Source organism: Pseudoliparis swirei, chromosome 10 (assembly GCF_029220125.1).
Source record: "Pseudoliparis swirei isolate HS2019 ecotype Mariana Trench chromosome 10, NWPU_hadal_v1, whole genome shotgun sequence".
Classification (NCBI taxonomy): domain Eukaryota; kingdom Metazoa; phylum Chordata; class Actinopteri; order Perciformes; family Liparidae; genus Pseudoliparis; species Pseudoliparis swirei.
The window spans coordinates 8633315-8645917 of record NC_079397.1 but is presented as its reverse complement, the minus strand read 5'-3'; the positions used below and the strand labels follow the sequence as shown (position 1 = coordinate 8645917).

Here is a 12603-nt window from a genome sequence, read left to right as displayed (position 1 = left end):
TAAAATCAAATGAAAATATAATTGTCCTAAGTTCAAAGTCTGATAAATAATAATATTGATATCAGAAAAATAAATCGCATAAGAATGATTACTTTTTTTCTCTCCGAATATGGTCCAAAGACAACCAAGAGGCAAGAGACACATGGACCCGCAGCACGAGCATCAGACCCAGACACGTATTCCTAGAATCCAGCTTCAAGTTTAAAGAAGCGGATCCTGGACCAGACCCTGACCCCGGTTGTCCCTCTCCGTCTCATCGCTCTGCGGCTCGTGGATGCCTAAAAGGGCTACTGGATGACTACATGGTGATGACATCACAGATGAACCCTGAAGTCTCATTGGTTCTCTTATGGCCGGCTGCTTGTGGATGTTTGACACTAAACTACTAGAGACTCACTTCATCCTCCAGTCCCTCACCCTAAATCACAGCTTTACTCGTCCCGTGGTTCTGGACTCCACACGGGGGTCTTTACTTACTTAAATATAGTATATGTAAAAGCATTATGAATTGGATTCATAATCTGACACTCTTCTGTGACATGTGTGGCATGACTAACAAGTCCAACCGTCTGTAGTTCACTCAAGAGTTCTTTGGATTGAGATGATGTTGATCCTTCCGTGGCCCGGCCTATACTTTTTAATCCTTAAACATAAGTAAGACAGGAAACATATCCCTGGTAGCTGCTCAACTGCCCCTGTGTCCAGTTCAACTAATCATGCAACGTTTGAAATATCAGCAAATGCTCTCAGGCGTGATGAACGCACGCAGGTACAAGAGCATAAGAGAGATGCATAATTATAGCCCGGGCAACACGTACAATGTGAAAGAAAACCCACACGGCAACTTCCTTCATGTTGCAGCTTTTGAAAAAGTTCAGAAGCATTCTGAAGCGTATGATGTAATCTGCAGGACAATGTTGCTCATAAGTCAAATAAACTTCCTTTTTATATATACGGCACCTTTGATCCATCAGCGGCGCTCTTGGGATCATTACTACACACATCTAAAACAGTACGAAACTGCCGCTTCAGCAAACTATGAGGCCGCTTGCTCCAAACACACGTGTGCACATTGTCCCCGTAAGCCCCGCCCCCTCCATCTCTCCACCAGCCTGAGAGGGGCAGAACAACACAGTCCACCAGCTGACGAGACACTTTGATCTCTACATAACAGCCTGAAACAAGCTCGCCAGTACTCACGGGCCGGCTGTGTTATTATACCCAGCATGCAGTGGGAATCACCCTGTGATGTTATCCGTGTTTTCCCCCCAGATCCTCTGCTCTGTGTTTTTTGTATCTCTGCTCCTCGCTGCTTTTGACATCATACTCTCTGCCGTGTGCGTTCATGAATGAAGAGAGGAACACGACTCACAGGTGGCGGTCCCACCCACAGACCGCGAGCACAGGGGGATCCAAGTGAGCGTGTGCGTGTGTGTGTGTGTGTGTGTGTGTGTGTTGTGTGCGTGTGTTTCTCAGAAGTGTGGCGTTCACTGAGCTGTCTGGATGAATCAAGGCAACAAGGTAGAGGAAGAGGATGCCAGGAGGTCAGAGGTCATGGTCTGACCCTCGTACACAGATGGTCCGGCTGACTGACTTCATTACGAACCCCACAAAGTGAAGACGACCAGTCGACCTCATCAGCACGGTCTGAACTTGAGGTGGAGGAAAAGTTCCCAAACGCAGTTGTAGCTTTTTTTTCTTCTTCTCTGAGCAACTGCTGAGAGCAGCCTCCAAAACCCCCGAAACCTCCAAAACCCCCCGAGACCTCCAAAAAACCCAAACCTCTAAAATCCATGAAATCTGCCAAACCCCCAAAACCTCCCAAATCCTTGAAACCACCAAAAAAAAAAAAAACTCCAAAAAACCCAAAAACCCCAAAACCTCCAAAAACCCTGAAAACTCCAAAACCAATAGGCAGCAGGCGGGGCGGATCCATCTGGGAGCTGTCAATCATGTTGCCCAACTCGTGGTTCCTGCAGGAGGACGGTGCAGCGACCGTCTGCTACAGGAGCCAATGAGGACGGCAGGACTAGAGCGGGTCCTCCTCCAATCAGAGGGGTCGATGTGTGTGAATGCTTGCTTAGTTACAGAGGCCACACAGCCTTTTAGTGCACGTGACCAGTGTGCTCTGAAGCACCCTTCAGGTTAACGCGGTCAGCTGTCAGCACTTTTCCCTGTTTGCGCTGTTAGCTGCTACGTTAGCTGCAAGCTAACATCGTAGTACATTTTCCAGTATTATATTAATTAACTACAATGAATCAATGCGACCTGGCAGGACAGAAAAGGTCAAAGGTCAGCAGTGAAGTGAAGTAGCAGCACATTTATAGTTGTTATAAGTGCTAAATATGCAAAACCGATTGAGGTGCAGGCCCTGAAGTAGCTACACACACTCAGAGCTGCCAACTCTCACGGATCCGCCGTGTGACACACGCTTTTGCATGTTTTCACACGCTCTCACGCCCAGGGATGGATTAACCAACGGGCCTACCGGGCCCAGGCCCAGGGGCCCATGAGCTCAGGGGCCCATGAGCTCAGGGGGCCCCTGGGCCTGAGCCTCCTCGCGTGACGTCGCTGTGATTAACATTGTATTGATATGAATATGATGATATGACACGATGCGCCGTAGCCGGTATATGCTAGGCTTAAGTCATTCATGTCAGTAACAAGGCCCCAATAGTCCTACTGAGGGATGGATTACCGAACGAGCCTACCGGCACCAGGGGCCCGTGAGCTCAGGGGGCCCATGAGCTCAGGGGCCCATGAGCTCAGGGGGCCCATGAGCTCAGGGGGCCCATGAGCTCAGGGGGCCCCTGGGCCTGAGCCTCCGCGCGTGACGTCGCTGTTATTAACTTTGTATTGATATGATGATATGACACGATGCGCCATAGCCGGTATATGCTAGGCTTAAGTCATTCATGTCATGGTCATATAATTCGCGTTATGTTGTCTGCTCAGCTCCGGTATCGTTGTTCCATACGGACTGTTTTGTTAGCGATGTTTAAAAAAAAAAGTATATTTACATTTTTATTTTTAGTTTTTTTTACACTTTTTTTTTTTTTTTTTTTTCGGGTGTGGGGGGGGGGGGCCCTTGACACGTCCAGGCCCAGGGGCCCGTGGTTTCTTAATCCGTCCATGCTCACGCCACACAACCAATATCTCACGGCAAAAGAAATTCTGATTTTGGGCCGAGGCGCGTTGGTTTCTTTTCAAACTCTGCGACGATAGATGGCGCTAAGGAGCGCATCTATAAACCTATCCGCTGCATAGACATCCTATTTACCCCAAAGAGTCCCGAAGTTAGCAACAGAAGAAGATTTTCAAACAGACACAACGAGCAGAGACTACGGTGTGTTAATGCAGGGCTCCCGTGTCACGCATTGAGCGTGACAGTCACGCATTGAGCGTGACAGTCACGCATTTCGGTCTTACGTCACGCACTCCCGCCACACGTCGTATTTCTCACGCTGAAAAAACTCGGCTATTTAATGTTTTAATGTGCCGCAGCACGCAAACATGAGCTGGCCGCGCTGCCCTCACCGTGGAGGAATCAAGCGCTCCCCTGGAGTTCTGCTGTGAGGTCCCACTTATCAGCCAATCAAAAAAAAAACGTATCTGTTGTATCTGGGTAAGATTTAATCCAGCAACCAATAAAAATAAAGCATCCTGGATAGATATGTCACTCTTGCCTGTCTTCAAAACTTAAGAGCCCTGTTAATGACATGTGGTTCAATTAAGTTCTCACTCTCTTAAACTTTAAATCTTGAAATAATGTGTTGTGTTTATTCGTGTGATTTTGTGTGGTGATGTAAACTCAGCTGTCATAACAAGCAGCAGGAGAGCACCTTGTTAACCTCTTGGTAGACTGCATGCTCAACACATCAGAGCATTGTTTGTTAAGGCTGCCCACATAGCATTTATCACTTTATTTGCAATCCTAGGAAAAGGACCCTCTCAAAGATTTTCAAAACAGCTCTTTGAACAAGTAAGATGTATTATAAAGAATTTAACATAAAGACAGGACATTTGTGCAATAGAATTTGTCATGTTTTTGTAAATGAGAGTAGAGTTATTAAAAAACATTTTAATTATTTAAGGTAGCAAAGATGCCTCGTAAAAGACCTTTGCCAGGCCAGAATGCAGGGTACAACATGGGTACAACATGGGGACAACATTGGTACAACGCCACATTCATTCAAATTTCCTGATATTTGAGCCACCAACGTGTGTGCCTGCGTGCGCGGCAACATTTTGGTCACCCCCGACAAAATCTCACTCCAAGGTTTTTTGAAAAGTTGGCAGCTCTGCACACTAGGTTTTCAAACTAAAAGGGGGATGCAATGCCCTTTAAATTTCATTAAATTTCACTTAAATAAAAATGATGGCCATGAGAAATGGGGGTCCCTTTGTTTTCTATCCATGCTGCTGTCTTGAAAAGGAGCAGAACATCGTCGCTATGCTGATCAACGGTCCTCGGAGGCTGAGCGTCGTGTCTGAGCAACACCCGTCGTAACCGACCTGGTCCACGTCAGAGCTGGGGTCACATCTGGGGTCACATCTGGGTCCCTTCATGACTCGCGGCAGGTCTGGTTCCTCGGAACGCTCACACAGGAAGTGGGATGTTGTAGAAGAGATGAGCTGACAGGAAGTGGTCTGGTGGTTTCACAGCTGATCAGCTCTCCAGGCGTTAGCCACCGCCTCTTCATCCCTTTTTCTTTCTACTGTTGCATACATTCGTCCATTATCACACGCAGATGGGACACAATTTGTTTATAGAAAAGCAATTTGTGAAGAGTTTCTCCTGCCTGGAGATTTGACTTTAAAAAAGGCCTCATGCAGGTCCGCCATTCATGAGGAGTTAAGTCCAAGAGAACTCTGATATGACTCAACACACACACACACACACATACACAGACACACAAACACACATACAGACACACACACACAGATACACACACATACACACCACCTGCAGGAGGCCTTACATGAGTCACCGACAGCTTATTCAGAAACCAATTATTCATAAGCAGAACATAGTTTGAGAGAAAAAATCTACTTCCTGTCAAATGAATAAGTCCCTTACCCAAAACCGTCCCCTGTGTGACACCTCATGCGACGCCCTGTGTGACACCCCATGTGACGCCCTGTGTGGACTGCTGTTATCGAGTCAGAGGAAGTTACTTAGGAATGTTCCCACAGGCCAACATTTCCACAGCACACGCGTTAATAAATCACACGTGTATATATATATATAATCACATGTATATATATATAATTACATATATATATATAACATATAACCACATGTATATATATATATATATTATAATCACATGTATGTATAGATATATAATCACATGTATGTATATATATAAAATCACATGTATATATATATAATCACATGTATATATATATATATTATAATCACATGTATACATATATATAAATCACATGTATATATATATATATACATGTGATTTATTAATGTTTGTGCTGTGGAAATATTGGTATATGGGAACGTTCTTAAGAATATATATATATATATTATATTTGAAGGCGAGTATTTAGCATTTTCGTGTTGTTTATTCCCCCCCCCCCCCGCCCTCCGAGGCAAATTTGTAATTTGTGATAATAGGCTATACAAAATAAACTTAATTGAATTGAACTCTAAAAGCAAGTCAAATTGATATTGCAGCAATATACATAAAGTATCCTGAAGTGGTTTTAGTGCCCTGGACCTGATCCCAGGACCTGATCCCAGGACCTGATCCCAGGACCTGATCCCAGGACCTGATCCCAGGACCTGATCCCAGGACCTGATCCCAGGATCTGATTCCAGGACCTGATCCCTGGACCTGATCCCTGGACCTTATCACTGGACCATCTCAGTCATCCAGAACGGCTCCATCTTCACAGAACTTCTCCGAGAAGAGAATCCATCCTAAGCGAGAGACTTGGCAGATCGCGTGGGCAAAAACAATTTCCAACCGGCGTGAAGATCAACGGCGTGCGATGCTTTTTTTTTGTTTTCTCATCATCCCGCCACACCTCAGTTGAGTGGTTTCATATCAGTGCTGCATTGCGTAACGCTCTACTTCCTGTCAATCACCTGAAGAAATACAAGTCTCCTCCCAGAAGGAGTCTATGATTGATAATATTGATATTATTTTGCACTGAGATCAAACATCTACTCGACTGAAGATTAAAAACTTTATTACTCCTTTTAAACCGTGACAACGTCACTGCGGACGAGATCCACTCCTATCAATCTTACCTTTCAAAATAAAAGCCTTAGATATATACAATATGTCACCGTTTACCAGAGGGAACATTAACAATAGTTTAAGTTTATATAATACAAAATAAATGTATATAAATAAATGTATACCATTCCCGACTGACTGGAGAACCCTTTAACATCCCCCGAAGAACCATATGACAGGTATATAGAACCTTCCGATATTTAAAATGGTTCTTCGTAGAACCACAACGTCTTTTAAAGGACCATTTAAGAACCATTATTTTTCGGTGTGTACTGTTAGCTAAATCCTTTGAGTGAATTTGAGTAGATTGAGAAGCGGACCAGCAGAAGATCATTGATATCATTGATAACACAACAATTAGATCATTAAAACATTTTTGCAGTTGTCGCAATATGTGCATCATTTCTTTTTGTGTGCAGGAGGCCTTAACTTATTGATAAAAGATAACCCTACCTAACCAGCACCAAACAACTGAACGTAGCAAAGACACACAGAACAATTAAGGTGCCATCTGGAAACAAAAATGGTTCATCAGAGTGATGCCATCGGAGAATAATTTTTGGTTCCAAGAAGAACCTTTCAAACACGGATTCTTTAAAGAACCATTTCCTTAAATAGTTCTTCAAATAATCTATAAGGGTCTCTCAAAGAACCTTCAAAAAATGGTTCTTTAAGGCACCATTTCCAAAATGGTTCTTCAGTAGCTGATGGTTCTTCGTAAAACCACAAAGCCTTTTAAAGAACCATATAAGAACTTTTTTTTTTTTGTGCAGCTACCGATAATCGTGGAGCATTTTCGACTTAAATATACAAGATAGTTCCCACAGGAGTTGGTGGAAACCAAAACTAATATAAAAGAGAGAGAACCTTGGACTTAACCAAATGAATACCAATGTTGCTCCATAACCCCTGGAACACGTTCTGTATGTCAACATAAAAAGCTTGTTCTCACTACCTGTTTCCGCTGCCCCCTAGTGGCCTTAAACTGTACTGCTGATGCCAGGCAGTGGGCCGTATCACGAGTGGAACGCAGCGTGTACGTTTCACTGTCACTTAGCATGCACACGATGTCTGTGCACCGCGGGGTCAAGGACCGAGCAACGCTCATAAAGCCAGAGGACAGTGAATGCAACATGTGTAGAAAGAGAAAGGAGAGTGCTAATAAACTCTCCCTCCCTTCAAACACGCCTATCATGCCTCTCTCCTCCCTCCTCTCCTCCTTCTCTCCTCCTTCTCTCCTGCCTCCTGTCCTCCCTCGTCTCCTCCCTCCCTCTCGCCTGCATCCTTTCCCTCTATCCTGTCTCCTCTCCTCCCTCTCGCCTACCTCCTTTCCCTCTATCCTGTCTCCTCTCCTGCCTATCTCCTCCATCCTCTTCTCCATATCACCTGCCACCTGTTCTCCCCAATCTCCTCCCTCTCTGCTGCCTCCTTTCCCTCTGTGCTGCCTCCTCTCCTCCCTCTCTCCTGCCTTGTCTGCTCCCTCTCTCCTTTCCTTCTCTCCTGCCGCACCTCCTCCCTCTCTCCTCTCTCCTTTCCCTCTCTCCTGCCTCCTCTCCTCCCTCTCTCCTGCATCCTTTCCCTCTCTCTTGCCTCCTCTCCTGTCTCCTTCCCTTCTCTCCCTCTATCGCTTTCAGACATGTTTGCATTTCACACAGGAGAAAATGGCCAGAGAGACAATAAAATCATTTTATTAGGAAAAGGCTCTTACGCCTGACACCCCCCCCCCCCCCCCCCTGTGCGGTTGCTATGGAAACATGCCTTAAGAGGCAGTGCTTTTTGCCTCACTGACTGGACTGAGTCTCCGAGAGAACCGGTGGATCCGAGCCAATCGGAGGCTGCCAGGAGGACAGGAGGCCGATTCAGAGAGCCAATCGAGTGGCAGAGATCAGGAGACAGAGATCAAGATAAGGGATGTGTGGATGTACCCATTTGACTTCTTCTCTATTTTGTTGTCACTGTTGGTCACCATGACTCAGGTCACATGGTCCTGGGAGCAGCTCACAGCTCACAGGTCACAGGTCACAGTCACCTCGTCCGCTCTGCGAAGAGGAAGTGAAACACGAATGAAGACCAGAACGACCAGAACGATGGAGCTGAACTCCAAAAGTCATTAGTTTCTCCAGTCATATTTTATGCTTACTTACACACACTCAAAACACACACACGCACATAAACGCGCACACACACACACACACACAAACACACTCAAACACACACACTCAAAACACACACTCGCACATACATACACGCACAAATACACACACTCAAACACACACACGCACACACACTCAAACACACACACGCACAAACACACACACATACAGAGACGCACACACACTCAAACACAAACACGCACACAAACTCAAACACGCACGCACAAACACAACGCATGCACACACACAGGCATCTTAATTGAGCATTTATTGCTGGTGTTTCTTCCCACATGAATATGTAATGAGCGAGGTCACTTAGTCTCCCCTGCCGAGGGCCTAATGCCATTAGAGGCGATGACTTCCATGTATGTGTGTGTGTGTGTGTGTGTGTGACTTCCGTTTACCTCGCTGCAGTCTGTTTGATTTGCACTAGATGGGAACAATGTTCACGTAACATGTTACACTTTTTATTAAATAAAAAAAGTGTTTGTTTGTCATGGCTCGTTACATCCAATGAGACGTTTAGAGGACTGATGCATGATGGGTAGTGGACTCTCCCCTCCCATACACGGTGACGCCTGCGTGTGTTGCATTGAAGTACGTGTACTTGCCGTCTGTGCAGGTGTGAATGGGGACTATCGAGTTTATATTACAGTTTTTCTCGATTGCTTAAACACATTTTTTGAAAGCAGCCTCGTTTTCTCAAAACTCTAAACACAAATCCCAAAACCACTCACACAAAATGCAAAACCCTTTATATCTCCTGCAAAATGCAACTTTGCTTTCAGAACAGTGTTATGTTACCTCAGAAGGGTATTTTGTTTTCAAATGACAAACACAGCCCATTATATGAGTCGACATTCTGAGCATCGATTGAACACTGATGTGCTCAATGGGAAACACGACGATGAAATGGGAAAACACCAGTATGAAGGCCTCATCAGGAGCATTATGCTTTTCATGTCCAGTGGTACTGTACGCTTTCTCCTGTTGTAAAATATTGTAAATGTATAGTGTTTTAACTCAAAATATAAAACAACACACAAATATACAACAAAAATGTTTCTTTCTTTTTTATAATTGTTTCACAGAATAAACAATATAAAATAGACCACAACAGTCAACAAAAAAAGAAAGAAAAGTTTACAGTTTTTCTCGATTGATTACACACAAAAACTGGGACTTAGAACACAATGACCACAACCTGTAACTCATGTGCCAACTCCCTAAACCAATTCTGCTAAACTATAAGCACAATTATCTGCTTTAGACACAGATTTCAATTGTTAACCACACTTTCTTCTAAACACTAAACACCATCCTCTCTACTTTGCACACTTCATCAATGCCAAAACCTCCTTGTGTCCAGACAGAACACACTGCTATTCAATTGGCAAAACTTCCATTTCCACGGCTGTTGTGCAATTTGAAATCAAACAATATAAGGGCCACAGGTGACCTCCTGATTTGAAGAAGAATGGATGAAAACATGGAAGGTAGAGGAGACCAGAGGCAGAGGAGTATTTTGTTGGTCCTTTTTTATTTACACTTTTCTTTTCTTTTTTGTTGACTGTATTGGTCTATTTTCTATTGTTTGTTCTGTGAAAAAATTAGAAAAAAGAAAGAAACATTTTTGTTGTATATTTGTGTGTTTTATATTGAGTTAAAACATTATACATTTACAATATTTTACAAAAGGAGAAAGCGTACAGTAACACTAGACATGAAAAGGCATAATGCTCCTGATAAGGCCTTCATACTGGTGTTTTCCCATTTCATAGTGTTTTCCATTGAGCACATCAGTGTTCAATCGATGCTCAGAATGTCTACTCATATAATGGGCTGTGTTTGTCATTTGAAAACAAAATACCCTTTTGAGGTGACATAACACTGTTTTGAAAGCAAAGTTGCATATTGTAAATGTATAATGTTTTAACTCAAAATATAAAACAATAAAACAAAAATGTTTCTTTCTTTTTTCTAATTTTTTCACAGAACAAACAATAGAAAATAGACCATTACAGTCAACAAAAAAAGAAAGAAAAGTGTAAATAAAAAAGAACAACAAAAATACTCCTCTGCCTCTCTGGTCTCCTCTACCTTCCATGTTTTCATCCATTCTTCTTCAAATCAGGAGGTCACCTGTGGCCCTTATATTGCTTAAGCCTTGATTCCAAATTGAACAACAGCCATGGAAATGGAAGTTTTGCCAAATGAACAGCAGTGTGTTCTGTCTAAACACAAGGAGGTGTGGCATTGATGAAGTGTGCAAAGTAGAGAAGACGCTCATTTCACTTTAACTTCGACTCTGTTCCCGTGTGTGTGCACGGCGGCGATGCTCGACCTCGTGCGTTACAGAGGTCGTCTGTCCAGCTTCAGGCTTTGTTCCTCCACAGATGACTGTTTAGATTGTACAGGACAAGACGCAAGATAACATCACTAAAGACGAGTGTGTGTGTGTGTGTGTGGGGGGGGGGGGGGTGTACTCACACAGCATTTCGTAGCCACACCTACATTTGTAACTAGAATGGGCACTCGGTAGAGCGCATACCTTCGCATATCACAAGATTGGGCATTGAATTATGAACATTTTGGCATGCCAATTGGACAAAAATGTATCGTGCTATGGTAACCCGATCAATCCCAAAATCTAATCAACTGGTCCCCGGATAATAAACAATCATCCCACCAAATTTCATGCGATTCGGTTCAATACTTTTTGAGTTCTGCGAAAGATTTTGACCTGTTCATGACCTTTGACCCGATCGATCCCAAAATCTCATCAACTGGTCCCCGGATAATAAACAATCATCCCACCAAATTTCATGCGATTCGGTTCAATACTTTTTGAGTTTTGCGAATAACACGCATACAAATAAATAAATATATAAATAAATACACGGCGATCAAAACATAACCTTCCGGCATTTTCAATGCGAAGGTAATAATCCCCACTAAATCCACATACACACACACGCACACATAGACATATACACATACTCACATACACTACCGGTCAAAAGTTTGGGGTCACTTAGAAATGTCCTTATTTTTCAAAGCACTGTTTTTTTTAATGAAAATAACATTAAATTAATCATAAATACACTCTATACATTGTTAATGTGGTAAATGACTATTCTCTGTTTTTTAATTGAATGTCTACATAGGTGTGTAGAGGCCCATCTCCAGTGTTCTAAAGGTACATTGTGTTATCGCCTTAGAAGACTAACGGAGTTTATGTGAGCACAGTTGAAAACAGTTTTACTGGTGAGAGAAGCGATAAAGCTGGCCTTCCTTTAAGCGACAAGTTTGAAGAACAAAATTAAGATTTAAAATCAAATTAATTATTTCTAACCATGTCAATGTCTTGACTATATGTTCTATTCATTTTGAAACTCATTTTAAATAAAAGTGTGAGTTTTCATGGAAAACACAAAATTATCTGGGTGACCCTAAACCTTTGAACGGTAGTGTACACACACACTCTCACACACACACACACACACATACACACATACACACACACACACAGGTCTACCCAATACCACTGTCACTACAATCAAAATGGCGCATTAAAACTTCTCTGTAAGTAACATTTCCTCCAGCTACTCAGAGGACTTGATAGAGTCGACGTCCTCACTCACCTCTGCTCACCTGGAGCGTGGACGGGAGTGACTGTGACTGAAACTAGGATACGGTGGACTTCAAAGGGAACGGGGGCCGGGGGGCGTGAAGGGAGGAGGTGTCACAGTACACGGGAGTGGACATTTCACCATGATGACACACACACACACAGGGTGAAAACAAAGTAACGTAATAAATCCCAGCACGGTGAACTGGTCAGGCCTGTAGGAGCCCGTCTCCTCACCATTGTTCTGAGGGAAAGGAGCAGCGGAACATCGTGATTGGCTGTTACATCAGGGAGCGGCACGCTGAGAGGCTATAAACGGAAAGTGGTCCAGGTCTCCAACAATCTGGGCCACGAGACGCAGAAGCCAGCGAGGAAGAGGGGTGTGGAGGTGGTTGACGGGCACACGGGTGTGTGTGTCTGTGTGTGTGTGTGTCTGTGTGTGTGTGTGTGTGTGTGTGTGTCTGTGTGTGTGTCAGGCCTATATTTACAGGCTTTCTGTGTGCAGGGAACCCGAGATCTTGTGTTGTTATCCCTGCGTAAGCTCAGTGAACCGGGACCA

At 43.7% G+C, this 12603-nt stretch overlaps 1 protein-coding gene across 4 annotated transcripts in view; it reads right to left on the bottom strand.

Annotated features, from left to right (window-relative positions):
• net1 (neuroepithelial cell transforming 1) overlaps positions 1-12603 on the bottom strand; it is a 79468-nt gene that overhangs the window by 57203 nt on the left and 9662 nt on the right. For all 4 annotated transcript variants that reach the window (XM_056424368.1, XM_056424369.1, XM_056424371.1 and 1 more), the window contains exon 2: positions 8186-8299. The gene's annotated coding sequence lies outside the window, so the exon portion shown is untranslated. The remainder of the gene's footprint in view (positions 1-8185; positions 8300-12603) is intronic.